This window comes from Dermochelys coriacea, chromosome 18, assembly GCF_009764565.3.
Source record: "Dermochelys coriacea isolate rDerCor1 chromosome 18, rDerCor1.pri.v4, whole genome shotgun sequence".
Classification (NCBI taxonomy): Eukaryota; Metazoa; Chordata; order Testudines; family Dermochelyidae; genus Dermochelys; species Dermochelys coriacea.
In genome coordinates, this window is record NC_050085.1 from 1,206,079 (window position 1) to 1,219,386 (window position 13,308).

The 13,308-nt window shown below is 46.7% G+C and overlaps 1 long non-coding RNA gene across 1 annotated transcript; it reads right to left on the reverse strand.

Annotated features, from left to right (window-relative positions):
• Positions 1 to 1,156: 1,156 nt before the first annotated feature.
• LOC122457080 lies at positions 1,157 to 8,977 on the reverse strand. The gene is made up of 3 exons (XR_006276399.1): positions 8,857 to 8,977; positions 1,835 to 1,843; positions 1,157 to 1,167 (listed from the first exon to the last, which is right to left on the reverse strand). It is a non-coding gene; the product is annotated as an uncharacterized LOC122457080 (long non-coding RNA).
• Positions 8,978 to 13,308: the final 4,331 nt, after the last annotated feature.

Consider the following 13,308-nt stretch of genomic DNA (forward strand, 5'->3'; position numbering starts at 1 on the left):
GGGCTGATCACATGACAATCTTTAATTAAAGACAAATCTTTAATTCCTGGAGAATCCAGGACATAATGCTTTATAATGCTTATTAATGTAAATATGACATAAATGGAATATGCTTTATGCTACATATGCCACATAACACATCTTTGCAAAGGTTATGTTCTACTGAATGTATTCATCCTATCTTTATGCATGTATCATTTTTATATCTAAAGTTATGGCTCTATGCTTGTATTTAAAGTGTTTGCTGTAGGAAGCACCTAAGACAAATCTGGTCAACATAGTGTGAAGGGGTTATTCAAGTAATAAGGAGTACTTGGCTAACAATGGACCTTGATAGATGCCAATCCACACCTGAACTTTCCTGGGAACATTCAAACTAGCATGTTTCAGAGTAGCAGCCGTATTAGTCTGTATCCACAAAAAGAAAAGGAGTACTTGTGGCACCTTAGAGACTAACAAATTTATTTGAGCATAAGCTTTCGTGAGCTACAGCTCAGCTCACAAAAGCTTATGGTGCCACAAGTTCTCAAACTAGTTCTCCACATGCTAGTTTTGAGAAGGATGACTTGCCCATGTGACTCCAGAACTCCATCTTGTAGGCTAATGGAGACAGCTGAACCAATCAAGATCCCACTTATACTGTTTAAAAACTCTCCTTCCAGGGCCTCTAGGAGGCTGAGGTGAAAGGAGCTGGAGGTGAGGAAGCATTGCTGAATCCTGAAGTAAGGGTGAAGCTAGGAAAAGGGGACCACGGGGGAAGAGGCCTAGGGAATCGAAGTGGCGTCAGTGGTGAAGGGAAATCCACCAACAGCTGCTACCATTAGGTCCCTGGGCTGGAACCTGGAGTAGAGGGTGGGCCCAGGTTCTCCTCCCCACTCCACGCTCTACAGAGATTCCCTGGAGAAGGGAAGCAGGACTCGGTCCAGTCAGGAGGCCCAAACTGTGCCTACTGAGCTCTACGGAGCAACAGAGACTGTGGGGTATTTCCCCTTCCCAACTCCCGTACTGGCCTGTGATGAAAGTAACTCCATAGGCTGTGACTCTTGCCGTTACACTGAGAAAGGGAGGTCACATTGGGGCCTTACCGAGTTTCTGAGGCCACTGAAACCGCTCAGACACACCGGACCCACCAATGCAGGCTTGGAACTTTGTCACATCACACGTGTGCTCACACACACATACATGCTCACTCACATGCTCACCCATGCACACACACATATGCTCACATGGGCTAACTGGGGCACACAGAGATTTTGGCCAATGGCCTTAGAGAGCATTCATGATTGGCCTGAAGACACATAGGAAGGCAGGGATGTGGCTAGACCTGGTTGTCCTGGTTCACAGCCTGTAATCAGACACACTGGCTTCTTGTGGCTTGCATGACCCCACAAAAGGGTAGGGAGGTTTTCTGCTGAATCAGGCCTTCATTTCTGAAAACCAGGCATGTTGTGGTCTAAAATGGGTTTAAATTGAGGCTGACTCTTTCTATAGTTTGCAGCCCTCCTCCCTCATTGCCCAGGAAAGCATGAGCCATTCACCATGGAGGAAACTCCCAAACGCCCCATCTCCTGGACAGTTTACTTTGATCTGCAAGGTGAATACTTGTCGTAATCCATTGTGCACATTACAGCAATGTAGAATTTAAAGGGGGAGATGGAATGTAATCTAAACTGTATTATTCTGTTCAGAGCAGTGGTTCTCAAACTTTAGTAATCTGATGACCTCCATTTTGATTTAAAAATTTTCACAGACACTCAAGCCCCCTGTTCAGCCCCAGGCCCCACCCCACTCCACTCCACCCCTTCCCCCAAGGCCCCGCCCCACCCCACCCCACCTCTTCCCACTCCCCGCTTTAGACCCAACAAATTCAGGATGATCTAGGGAACACATTAGCACAGTCCACACGTTATTTGCATGACAGGCAGCAAAGAACAAGCTTGTTCACCAAAGTGGCACAACAGGGGTAGTTCGTGGGCTTGAAAATGGACCCAAATCCAATGATGCAAGATTTCACGTCTTTCATTTCCTCTGTAGCAGTAGCTGCTGACAGCGCAATGTTTATCACATGAGCAGGACAGGTAGTACGTAGCAGCTCCGGTTTTGGATCGAGTTTCATCTCCCAGGCATACTTATCAAGTAGGAAGCAGCATCTGTGTTGGTTGTGGTCACATTATCCCAAGTTAGCTGGTACATCTCAAAAATGTCCGTTTTTGCTGCATTGACAAAATGGCTGTCAGCAGAGGGGATGAATGTCAGGTCAGCACAAAACAATGGGTTTATTCACTTTGAAATAAAGGACAAGAATCGTATGGCCCAAAGCAGCAGCAGACTCATCAAGAATCAGACTAGGCACCGCATTTCCATCACCTCATTCCATCAGTTTAAACATTAAAGCATTGTCATTTTCTTTTGGATACGTATGAGTGAGGTTGTCTGCGTTAGGAAGGGTTTTGTCTGCTGGACAGTATAGTTGCACAAAGTCATCAATAGGCCCTCTGCAATTAACTGTGTGTGACAGGAAAAGGAGTACTTGTGGCACCTTAGAGACTAACAAATTTATTTGAGCATAAGCTTTCATGAGCTACAGCTCACTTCATCGGATGCATTTGGTGGAAAATACAGTGGGGAGATTTATATACACACACACAGAGAACATGAAACAATGGGTTTATCATACACACTGTAAGGAGAGTGATCACTTAAGATGAGCCATCACCAGCAGCGGGGGGGGAAAGGAGGAAAACCTTTCATGGTGACAAGCAAGGTAGGCTATTTCCAGCAGTTATGGGTGGGGTGGGAGGGAGAAATACCATGGGGAAATAGTTTTACTTTGTGTAATGACTCATCCATTCCCAGTCTCTATTCAAGCCTAAATTAATTGTATCCAGTTTGCAATTAATTCCAATTCAGCAGTCTCTCATTGGAGTCTGTTTTTGAAGTTTTTTTGTTGAAGGATAGCCACCCTCAGGTCTGTAATTGAGTGACCGGAGAGATTGAAGTGTTCTCCAACTGGTTTTTGAATGTTATAATTCTTGACATCTGATTTGTGTCCATTTATTCTTTTACGTAGAGACTGTCCAGTTTGGCCAATGTACATGGCAGAGGGGCATTGCTGGCACATGATGGCATATATCACATTGGTAGATGCGCAGGTGAACGAGCCTCTGATAGTGTGGCTGATGTGATTAGGCCCTATGATGGTGTCCCCTGAATAGATATGTGGACAGAGTTGGCAACGGGCTTTGTTGCAAGGATAGGTTCCTGGGTTAGTGGTTCTGTTGTGTGGTGTGTGGTTGCTGGTGAGTATTTGCTTCAGATTGGGGGGCTGTCTGTAAGCAAGGACTGGCCTGTCTCCCAAGATCTGTGAGAGTGATGGGTCGTCCTTCAGGATAGGTTGTAGATCCTTGATGATGCGTTGGAGAGGTTTTAGTTGGGGGCTGAAGGTGATGGCTAGTGGCGTTCTGTTATTTTCTTTGTTGGGCCTGTCCTGTAGTAGGTGACTTCTGGGTACTCTTCTGGCTCTGTCAATCTGTTTCTTCACTTCAGCAGGTGGGTATTGTAGTTGTAGGAATGCATGATAGAGATCTTGTAGGTGTTTGTCTCTGTCTGAGGGGTTGGAGCAAATGCGGTTATATCATAGAGCTTGGCTGTAGACAATGGATCGAGTGGTATGATCTGGATGAAAGCTAGAGGCATGTAGGTAGGAATAGCGGTCAGTAGGTTTCCGATATAGGGTGGTGTTTATGTGACCATCGTGTATTAGCACCGTAGTGTCCAGGAAGTGGATCTCTTGTGTGGACTGGTCCAGGCTGAGGTTGATGGTGGGATGGAAATTATTGAAATCATGTTGGAATTCCTCAAGGGCTTCTTTTCCATGGGTCCAGATGATGAAGATGTCATCAATGCAGCGCAAGTAGAGTAGGGGCATTAGGAGATGAGAGCTGAGGAAACGTTGTTCTAAGTCAGCCATAAAAATGTTGGCATACTGTGGGGCCATGCGGGTACCCATCGCAGTGCCGCTGACTTGAAGATATACATTGTCCCCAAATGTGAAATAGTTATGGGTGAGGACAAAGTCACAAAGTTCAGCCACCAGGTTAGCCGTGACATTATCGGGGATACTGTTCCTGACGGCTTGTAGCCCATCTTTGTGTGGAATGTTGGTGTAGAGGCTTCTACATCCATAGTGGCCAGGATGGTGTTTTTAGGAAGATCACCAATGGATTGTAGTTTCCTCAGGAAGTCAGTGGTGTCTCGAAGATAGCTGGGAGTGCTGGTAGCGTAGGGCCTGAAGAGGGAGTCTACATAGCCAGACAATCCTGCTGTCAGGGTGCCAATGGCTGAGATGATGGGGTGTCCAGGATTTCCAGGTTTATGGATCTTGGGTAGCAGATAGAATATCCCAGGTCGGGGTTCTAGGGGTGTGTCTGTGCGGATTTGTTCTTATGCTTTTTTCAGGGAGTTTCTTGAGAAAATGCTGTAGTTTCTTTTGGTAACTCTCAGTGGGATCAGAGGGTAATGGCTTGTAAAAGTGGTGTTGGAGAGCTGCCTAGTAGCCTCTTGTTCATATTCCGACCTATTCACGATGACGACAGCACCTCCTTTGTCAGCCTTTTTGATTATGATGTCAGAGTTGTTTCTGAGGCTGTGGATGGCACTGTGTTCTGCATGGCTGAGGTTATGGGGCAAGTGATGCTGCTTTTCCACAATTTCAGCCCGTGCACATCGGCGGAAGCACTCTATGTAGAAGTCCAGGCTGCTGTTTCGACCTTCAGGAGGAGTCCACCCAGAATCCTTCTTTTTGTAGTGTTGGCAGGAAGGTCTCTGTGGGTTAATATGTTGGTCAGAGGTGTGTTGGAAATATTCCTTGAGTCGGAGACGTCGAAAATAGGATTCTAGGTCACCACAGAACTGTATCATGTTCGTGGGGGTGGAAGGGCAAAAGGAGAGGCCCTGAGATAGGACAGATTCTTCTGCTGGGTTAAGAGTATAGCTGGATAGATTAACAATATTGCTGGGTGGGTTACGGGAACCACTGTTGTGGCCCCTTGTGGCATGTAGTAGTTTAGATAGCTTAGTGTCCTTTTTCTTTTGTAGAGAAGCAAAGTGTGTGTTGTAAATGGCTTGTCTAGTTTTTGTAAAGTCCAGCCACGAGGAAGTTTGTGTGGAAGGTTGGTTCTTTATGAGAGTATCCAGTTTTGAGAGCTCATTCTTAATCTTTCCCTGTTTGCTGTAGAGGATGTTGATCAGGTGGTTCCGCAGTTTCCTTGAGAGTGTGTGGCACAAGCTGTCAGCATAGTCTGTGTGGTATGTAGATTGTAATTGATTTTTTACCTTCGGTCCTTTTGGTATGATGTCCATCTGTTTGCATTTGGAGAGGAAGATGATGTCTGTCTGTATCTGTGCAAGTTTTTTCATGAAGTTGACAGATTTCCACTCTATACGGCTAAATTCAGTGCCTTGCATAATGACAGGTTTCAGAGTAGCAGCCGTGTTAGTCTGTATTCGCAAAAAGAAAAGGAGTACTTGTGGCACCTTAGAGACTACCAAATTTATTTGAGCATAAGCTTTCGTGAGCTACAGCTCACTTCATCGGATGCATTTGAGGGAAAATACAGTGGGGAGATTTATATACGCACACAGAGAACATGAAACAATGGGTTTTATCATACACACTGTAAGGAGAGTGATCACTTAAGATGAGCCATCACCAGCAGCGGGGGGCGGGGGGGAAGGGAGGAAAACCTTTCATGGTGACAAACAAGGTAGGCTATTTCCAGCAGTTAACAAGAACATCTGAGAAACAGTGGGGGGTGGGGTGGGGGGGAGAAATAACATGGGGAAATAGTTTTACTTTGTGTAATGACTCATCCATTCCCAGTCTCTATTCAAGCCTAAGTTAATTGTATCCAGTTTGCAAATTAATTCCAATTCAGCAGTCTCTTGTTGGAGTCTGTTTTTGAAGTTTTTTTGTTGAAGGATGGCCACCCTGTAATCGTGTGACCAGAGAGATGGAAGTGTTCTCCGACTGGTTTTTGAATGTTATAATTCTTGACATCTGATTTGTGTCCATTTATTCTTTTACGTAGAGACTGTCCAGTTTGGCCAATGTACATGGCAGAGGGGCATTGCTGGCACATGATGGCATATATCACATTGGTAGATGCACAGGTGAACGAGCCTCTGATAGGGTGGCTGATATGATTAGGCCCTATGATGGTGTCCCCTGAATAGATATGTGGACAGAGTTGGCAATGGGCTTTGTTGCACGGATAGGTTCCTGGGTTAGTGGTTCTGTTGTGTGGTATGTGGTTGCTGGTGAGTATTTGCTTCAGGTTGGGGGGCTGTCTGTAAGCAAGGACTGGCCTGTCTCCCAAGATCTGTGAGAGTGATGGGTCGTCCTTCAGGATAGGTTGTAGATACAGATCTTCCATACACAGGCTGGAAGACTCCTTCAGCCTGGGACCTCCTTCCCAGTTCAGTCTTTGTCCTCCAGATGTGTTTCCAGGTGTTGAGTTGAGTAGGGAGTGAGGCTAAGTGATGATGTCACTTCCCCTCCTTTATAGTTTCTTCCAGCTTGCTGGAAAGACCCTTTGCTGTGACGCAAGTCAAACAGTCTCCATTGGCTACGTGCTGTCTCTGATTTGGCCATGGGAACAGCAGCTGTTGTCTGCCTCAAGCAGAGTCAGACAGATACTCAGCATGGACTACAGCAGTGCCCTCAGTAGATGGAGCCATTGATGGGAATGCAGATGCCAGTGGGTGCCAATGGGAACATTTTGTTCCTTCTGCCAGTTTCAGGGCCCTGTTCATACGTGGGGCCAGCTTCTGGGCTGATGCATTGTGCTCTTCAGTCAGGTCCTCTCCTGGCTAACTTTGCCATGTGCTGGACATGTGGGAGGGGTTCTGCTCCCCATCCTCATCTCTTGCATGGTTTCCATGGGCTGTGACATAGCTGATCTGAGACTGGTACAAACAGCTTCACTCTCCAAGCTCCTGTGGCTGTTGATTACATAGGAGAAACAAGGGAGTGTGGAGGAGGTAGCGAAGGGAGGAGGAAAGGAGGCAGTGGAGGAGACATACAGCCATGTAATGCTGCTTCTGCCAGCGTCCAGCCCAGGGCGTCTGATGGACCCACAGCCTTTGCAAGCCTGATTCGCAGAGGTGCTGAGCTGCCTCTCTCAAGCAGAGTCAGACACCCACCATAACTACAGCAGTGTCCTCCAGAAGGCAGAGCCACTGATGGGCATGTAGACACCAGTGGGTACTTAGCACCCCCAGACAATCAGGCCCTGGAGTTTTAGCTGCCAAACTGGCTGCTCCAGCCTATAGACAACCTGTCTTTCCCTCACCACTCGTATCCCAAAGCTCCCTGTTGTGTTTGCTGGCTCCGGCTGGGCATGGCTGGGAGGGTAGCTGGGCGTGGGGCAGGGTGTGGGCATGGCTGGCTGGGAATCCCTGACAGCTACAGCAAAAGTTATAAACTGGCATATTGGGAGGGTAACAGGTTCTCCCCAGCCAGACAAGGCTGAGCTTCTCTCTGTCTAGTCAAGTTTCTGCTCTCGGACTGCAGGTGCCTGTTCTCTGGAGAGGACCTTGCTTGTGAGCAAACACAACCTGAGGCAAGGCCTGCCTTACCCAGAACCCCAGGGAAGCTGAGGTAGTGGTGTGACATTAAAATAAAACAAAACACACAAGTCTATCCTAATACAGTAGGAAACTAAATGCAGGTAAATCTCACCCTCAGAGATGTTCCAATAAACTTCTTTGATAGACTAGCTTCCTTCTAGTCTGGGTCCAGCAATCACTCACACCCCTGTAGTTACTGTCCTTTGTTCCTTCTTTCTTTCTTTCTTGAGCCAGCTGAAGACAAAATGAAGGGGTTTCCCAGGGGCTTACATAGTCTCTCTCTTGTGGGTGGACACCCCTCCCTCCCCCTGTGTAGAATCCCAGCTACAAGATGGAAGGCTCGACGTCCTTAATGGAACGTATCTGCAACTAGAGTCCAGGGCCTTCTTCAGCCGGTGGGAATGTCTCGGAGAGAACAGGCCCTTGGCTGCACCACCCAGCCAGCCCCACTCACGTCTGGGAGCAGTAAGCAGCCATCCTCCAAGCATCCCTTCACTGGTCCTGCTCTAGTCCCATGGTAGCTGTGGCTTGGTACCACCTGTGACAGGTTGGATCACAGAAACCCCTTTGGAACTGACACCTGATGTGCCTAGACTACCTCTGAGCCCGTTTTCCCTACCAGCTTGGGACTTCAGTATCTTGCCTTGTTTGAGCCCGACATACTTGCCTGCTGCAAACACAGATCCAAGTCTGAACCACGTCCGCCACAAGCTGCAGGCTTAACTGAAAACAGCTTAAGAAGTGCTCCTGTCTCCAGCACTGAGATACCCAGCTCCCAATGAGGGTCCAAACCCCAAATAAATCTGTTTTACCCTGCATAAAGCATATACACGGTAAATTTGTAAATTGTTTGCCCTCTATAATACTGATAGAGAGATAGGCACAGCTGTTTTCCCCCAGCACTCCCAGGTATGAATACTTACTCTGGGTTAATTAAGTAAAAAGTTATTTTATTAAATACAAAAAGTAGGATTTAAGTGGTTCCAAGCAATAACAGACAGAATAAAGTAAATTACCAAACAAAATAAAATAACGTCAACCTCTGTGTGCCTCAGTTAGACTGTGTGAGCATGTGTGTGTGTGCACATACATGTGTGGGGTGTGTGTGCATGGGTGAGCATGTGAGTGAGCATGTATGTGTGTGTGAGCACACGTGTGATGTGACAAAGTTCCAAGCCTGCATTGGTGGGTCCGGTGTGTCTGAGCGGTTTCAGTGGCCTCAGAAACTCGGTAAGGCCCCAATGTGACCTCCCTTTCTCAGTGTAGCGGCAAGAGTCACAGCCTATGGAGTTACTTTCATCACAGGCCAGTACGGGAGTTGGGAAGGGGAAATACCCCACAGTCTCTGTTGCTCCGTAGAGCTCAGTAGGCACAGTTTGGGCCTCCTGACTGGACCGAGTCCTGCTTCCCTTCTCCAGGGAATCTCTGTAGAGCATGGAGTGGGGAGGAGAACCTGGGCCCACCCTCTACTCCAGGTTCCAGCCCAGGGACCTAATGGTAGCAGCTGTTGGTGGATTTCCCTTCACCACTGACGCCACTTCGATTCCCTAGGCCTCTTCCCCCGTGGTCCCCTTTTCCTAGCTTCACCCTTACTTCAGGATTCAGCAATGCTTCCTCACCTCCAGCTCCTTTCACCTCAGCCTCCTAGAGGCCCTGGAAGGAGAGTTTTTAAACAGTATAAGTGGGATCTTGATTGGTTCAGCTGTCTCCATTAGCCTAATGGCCTTAGCTGGTTAATTGGCATCAGGTGCCTCAATTGACCTGGAGTAGCCTTTGTTCGGCTATCCAGGGAACAAGGGCATGCTCATTCTGAAGGCTGATTTACCTGCCTTCCAGCATGCTCTTATATTCTTCTGGTCTGAATCAGTCACAGTGTGTGTGTGTGGGGGGGTGTCCGTGTGCACACACACACGTGCATGTGTGTGTGAGTGTGTGCGCACATGCACATGTGTACCTACATGTTTTCCTACATTTAAAAAGTGCTTGAAGACAATGCTTTATTACCTGAGAGTGGGCGGACCCCCCCCAAGCTCTTTTCACAGAACCAGTGGGTGGAACACGGGAGCAGCAGCGCTAACCCTTTGCACAGCTTGATGATGATGATGAAGGCTATGTTCATGTCATGGAAGTCACGGAATCTGGAATCCCAGACATCCAGAGACTTCCATGACATTCTCTGTTTCAGCCCCAGAGGCCCAGGGACTGGAGCTGGCAATGAGAGGGGCCCCAGGAGGGTTCCAGCGACAGGCAACAGCCTCCTCATGGAGCCCTCCGCAGGGTTCCAGTGACGGGTGACAGCCTTGCGTGGGGATGTGGGGAGAGGGTGCCTTGGGCGAGTGGCTGGGGGTGTCCTCTTTTCTCTTTGGGAAATATGGTCACCCGTCAGCTCCCAGCCACTGTGGATGCAGGGGAGCCCCACTGCAGCTTCCAGCTGCCATGGGAAGAGGGGGAAACCCACAGCTCCCAGAGTGGGGAACCATGGGCCCGCAGCAGCAAAAGTCACAAACAGATCATGGCTTCTGTGAATTTTTCTTTTTTACCTGTGACCAGTCCGTGACTTTTACTAAAAATAACCATGAGAAAATCTTAGCCTTAACAATGATCCAAGGGGCAGCTAAGCTCCTTGTCAGATCAGCCCAAGAGGAAACTCAGGACTGCAGCAATGTCTTTGCTATGCCCAAACACACTTTCAGTGAGATAAGAGAAGCAGTTCCCCGGGGGAGACAGGTCCCATTCCATGGGTTTATGAGGGGAGAGGAGTGATGTGAAGGTCTCTATCAGCACCAGCCCCATGGCCCTACAACACCCTCAAAATAAGCATGTAGGGATAAATACCCTCTAACTGCAATAGCATCCCCTAATTTAACACCATAAGAGCGTCTCTAATGCCTCAAAAATAATGAGGAGTCCTTGTGGCACCCTAGAGACTAACAAATTTATTTGGGCATAAGCTCTCATGGGCTAGAATCCACTTAATCAGATGCATGGAGTGAAAATACAGGAGCTGGTATAAATACATGAAAGGATGGGGGTTTATTGTGAAGCAACCCCCATCCTTTCATGTATTTATACTTGCTCCTGTATTTTCACTCCATACATCTGATGAAGTGGGTTCTAGCCCACGAAAGCTTATGCCCTGTCACAAATATAAAGGGAAGGGTAAACACCTTTAAATCCCTCCTGACCAGAGGAAAAACCCTTTCACCTGTAAAGGGTTAAGAAGCTAAGATAACCTCGCTGGCACCTACCAAAATGACCAATGAGGAGACAAGGTACTTTCAAAGCTCGGGGAGAACAAAGGGTTCTCTCTGTCTGTGTGATGCTTTTGCTAGGACCAGAGCAGGAATGCAGGTCAGAACTCCTGTAAAGAATTAGTAAGTAATCTAGTTAGATATGCATTAGATTCTGTTTTGTTTAAATGGCTGGTAAAATAAGCTGTGTTGAATGGAATGGATATTCCTGTTTTTGTGTCTTTTTGTAACTTAAGGTTTTGCCTAGAGGGATTCTCTATGTTTTGAATCTAATTACCCTGTAAGGTATTTACCATCCTGATTTTACAGAGGTGATTCTTTTACTTTTTTTTTATTTAAAATTCTCTTTTAAGAACCTGATTGCTTTTTCATTGTTCTTAAGATCCGAGGGGTTGGGTCTGTGTTCATCTATGCAAATTGGTGAGGATTTTTATCAAGCCTTCCCCAGGAAAGGGGGTGTAGTGCTTGGGGGGATATTTTGAGGGGGAGATATTTCCAAGTGGGCACTTCCCCTGTTCTTTGTGTAACACTCTGGTGGTGGCAGCGTTTAACCTAAGCTGGTAAAAATAAGCTTAGGGGGTTCTTTGATGCAGGTCCCCACATTTGTACCCTAGAGTTTAGAGTGGGGAAGGAACCTTAACATGCCCAAATAAATTTGTTAGTCTCTAAGGTGTCACAAGGACTCCTTGTTATTTTTGCTGATACAGACTAACATGGCTACCACTCTGAAACCTGTCTAATGCCTCAAGTCACTGAACAATAAATGTCTCACCTGATAATATTCTGTTAGCAACTTCTCTCATCATTCAGCACTGATGGGTCACTGACCCCAGCCTCTGGAACTCAGAGTCCAAAGTTCTTTTTTAGAAGCTCCAAGACTAAGCCCACCCTTCTGCTCATGCCCAAGAAGAGTTATTCCAAAGCTGTAGGAACACTCCAGCAGCCCATTATCATTAAGACAACATCTGGATTAGTTACTCTTAAAACAATTCTATGTCCAAGTCTCCTGGTCATTTCCCAGGATGGGTGGAATGAGGAGAGAAGACACCTAAGAAAATGATCAGTTAAGAAAGGTCTCATTGCTTTGCATAGCTTCTGGCCTTGTTCCTCACTCATAGAAAGTAGCGAGCAGTGAATCAGAAAGGTAGGGGCTGGAGGGAGGGAAGGTTTAACGATGCTGGTTCTGGTGGGACCCAACTGAGAGTGCCAATTCAGGACAAATTGCTTAAAGCAGGGCAGTTACAGCCCAAGGTTGGGGTTTCTGTGCACACCAAGGCAAACCAAACCAGCTAAACAGAGAAGACTTTGGTTTACCCCACTGGCTAACCACAAATCACACAAGCAATTCCCTTAGACACCACCAGTGCTATTCATTATGGGGACAAATAATTATAAAAACCAATACTCAGTAAAAGAAAAAAGGTTCTCTTGATCCCAAAGGACCAAGCCCCAGACCAATATACAAATCAGTTCTTACCCACAAATCACACTGTTGCCAATCCTTTAAAATCTAAAAGTTTATTCATAAAAGGAAAAAAGATATAGATGAGAGCTAGAATTGGTTAAATGGAATCAATTACATACAGTAATGGCAAAGCTCTTGGTTCAGGCTTGTAGCAGTGATAGAATAAACTGCAGGTTCAAATCAAGTCTCTGGAGAACATCCACAGCTGGGATGGGTCATTCAGTCTTTGGTTCAAAGCTTCAGTGTAGCAAAGTCCCTTCAGAGGTAAGAAGAAGGATTGAAGACCCTGGAGGTTTTTCGCCTTCCTCTGTAGCATTGGGGACAGGTCACTTGAGGGAGGATTCTCTGCTCCTTGAAGTCTTTAAACCATGATTTGAGGACTTCAATAGCTCAGACATAGGTGAGGTTTTTTGTAGGAGTGGGTGGGTGAGATTCTACGGCCTGAGGTTGTGCAGGAAGTAAGACTAGATGATCAGAATGGTCCCTTCTGACCTTAGTATCTATGAATCTATAAGACAAGATGGAGGAGCTGCAGCAGCTTTTTATAGTCTCTTATCATGTGGTCTTACTTTCTTTGTCCCAAAGACAAGCTGCCCCTCACATGGTCTGGAAACACCTCAGAGTTCTGTCCAGAGGCAGGTCCCTGCATACCTGGCTGAGTCCCGAGGCGTGTCTGCCTTCTCTCAATGGGTCACTTGTATCGCTGATGGTCCTTAATGGGCCATCAAGCAGGCTAGGCAGAGCTGACACCAACTTGTCTGGGGTGTCACCTAGAAGCATAGCATAAGTTTGAAATACAGACAGTATAGAGGCCAATATTCGTAACTTCAACTACAAAAATGAGACACATATAGACAGCATAATCATAATCAGCAAACCATAACCTTGTTTTAGACACCTCATTTGATCCCCTTTATATAAGATTTGGTGCCACTACAGGACCTTAGTTGCAACAATGATCTA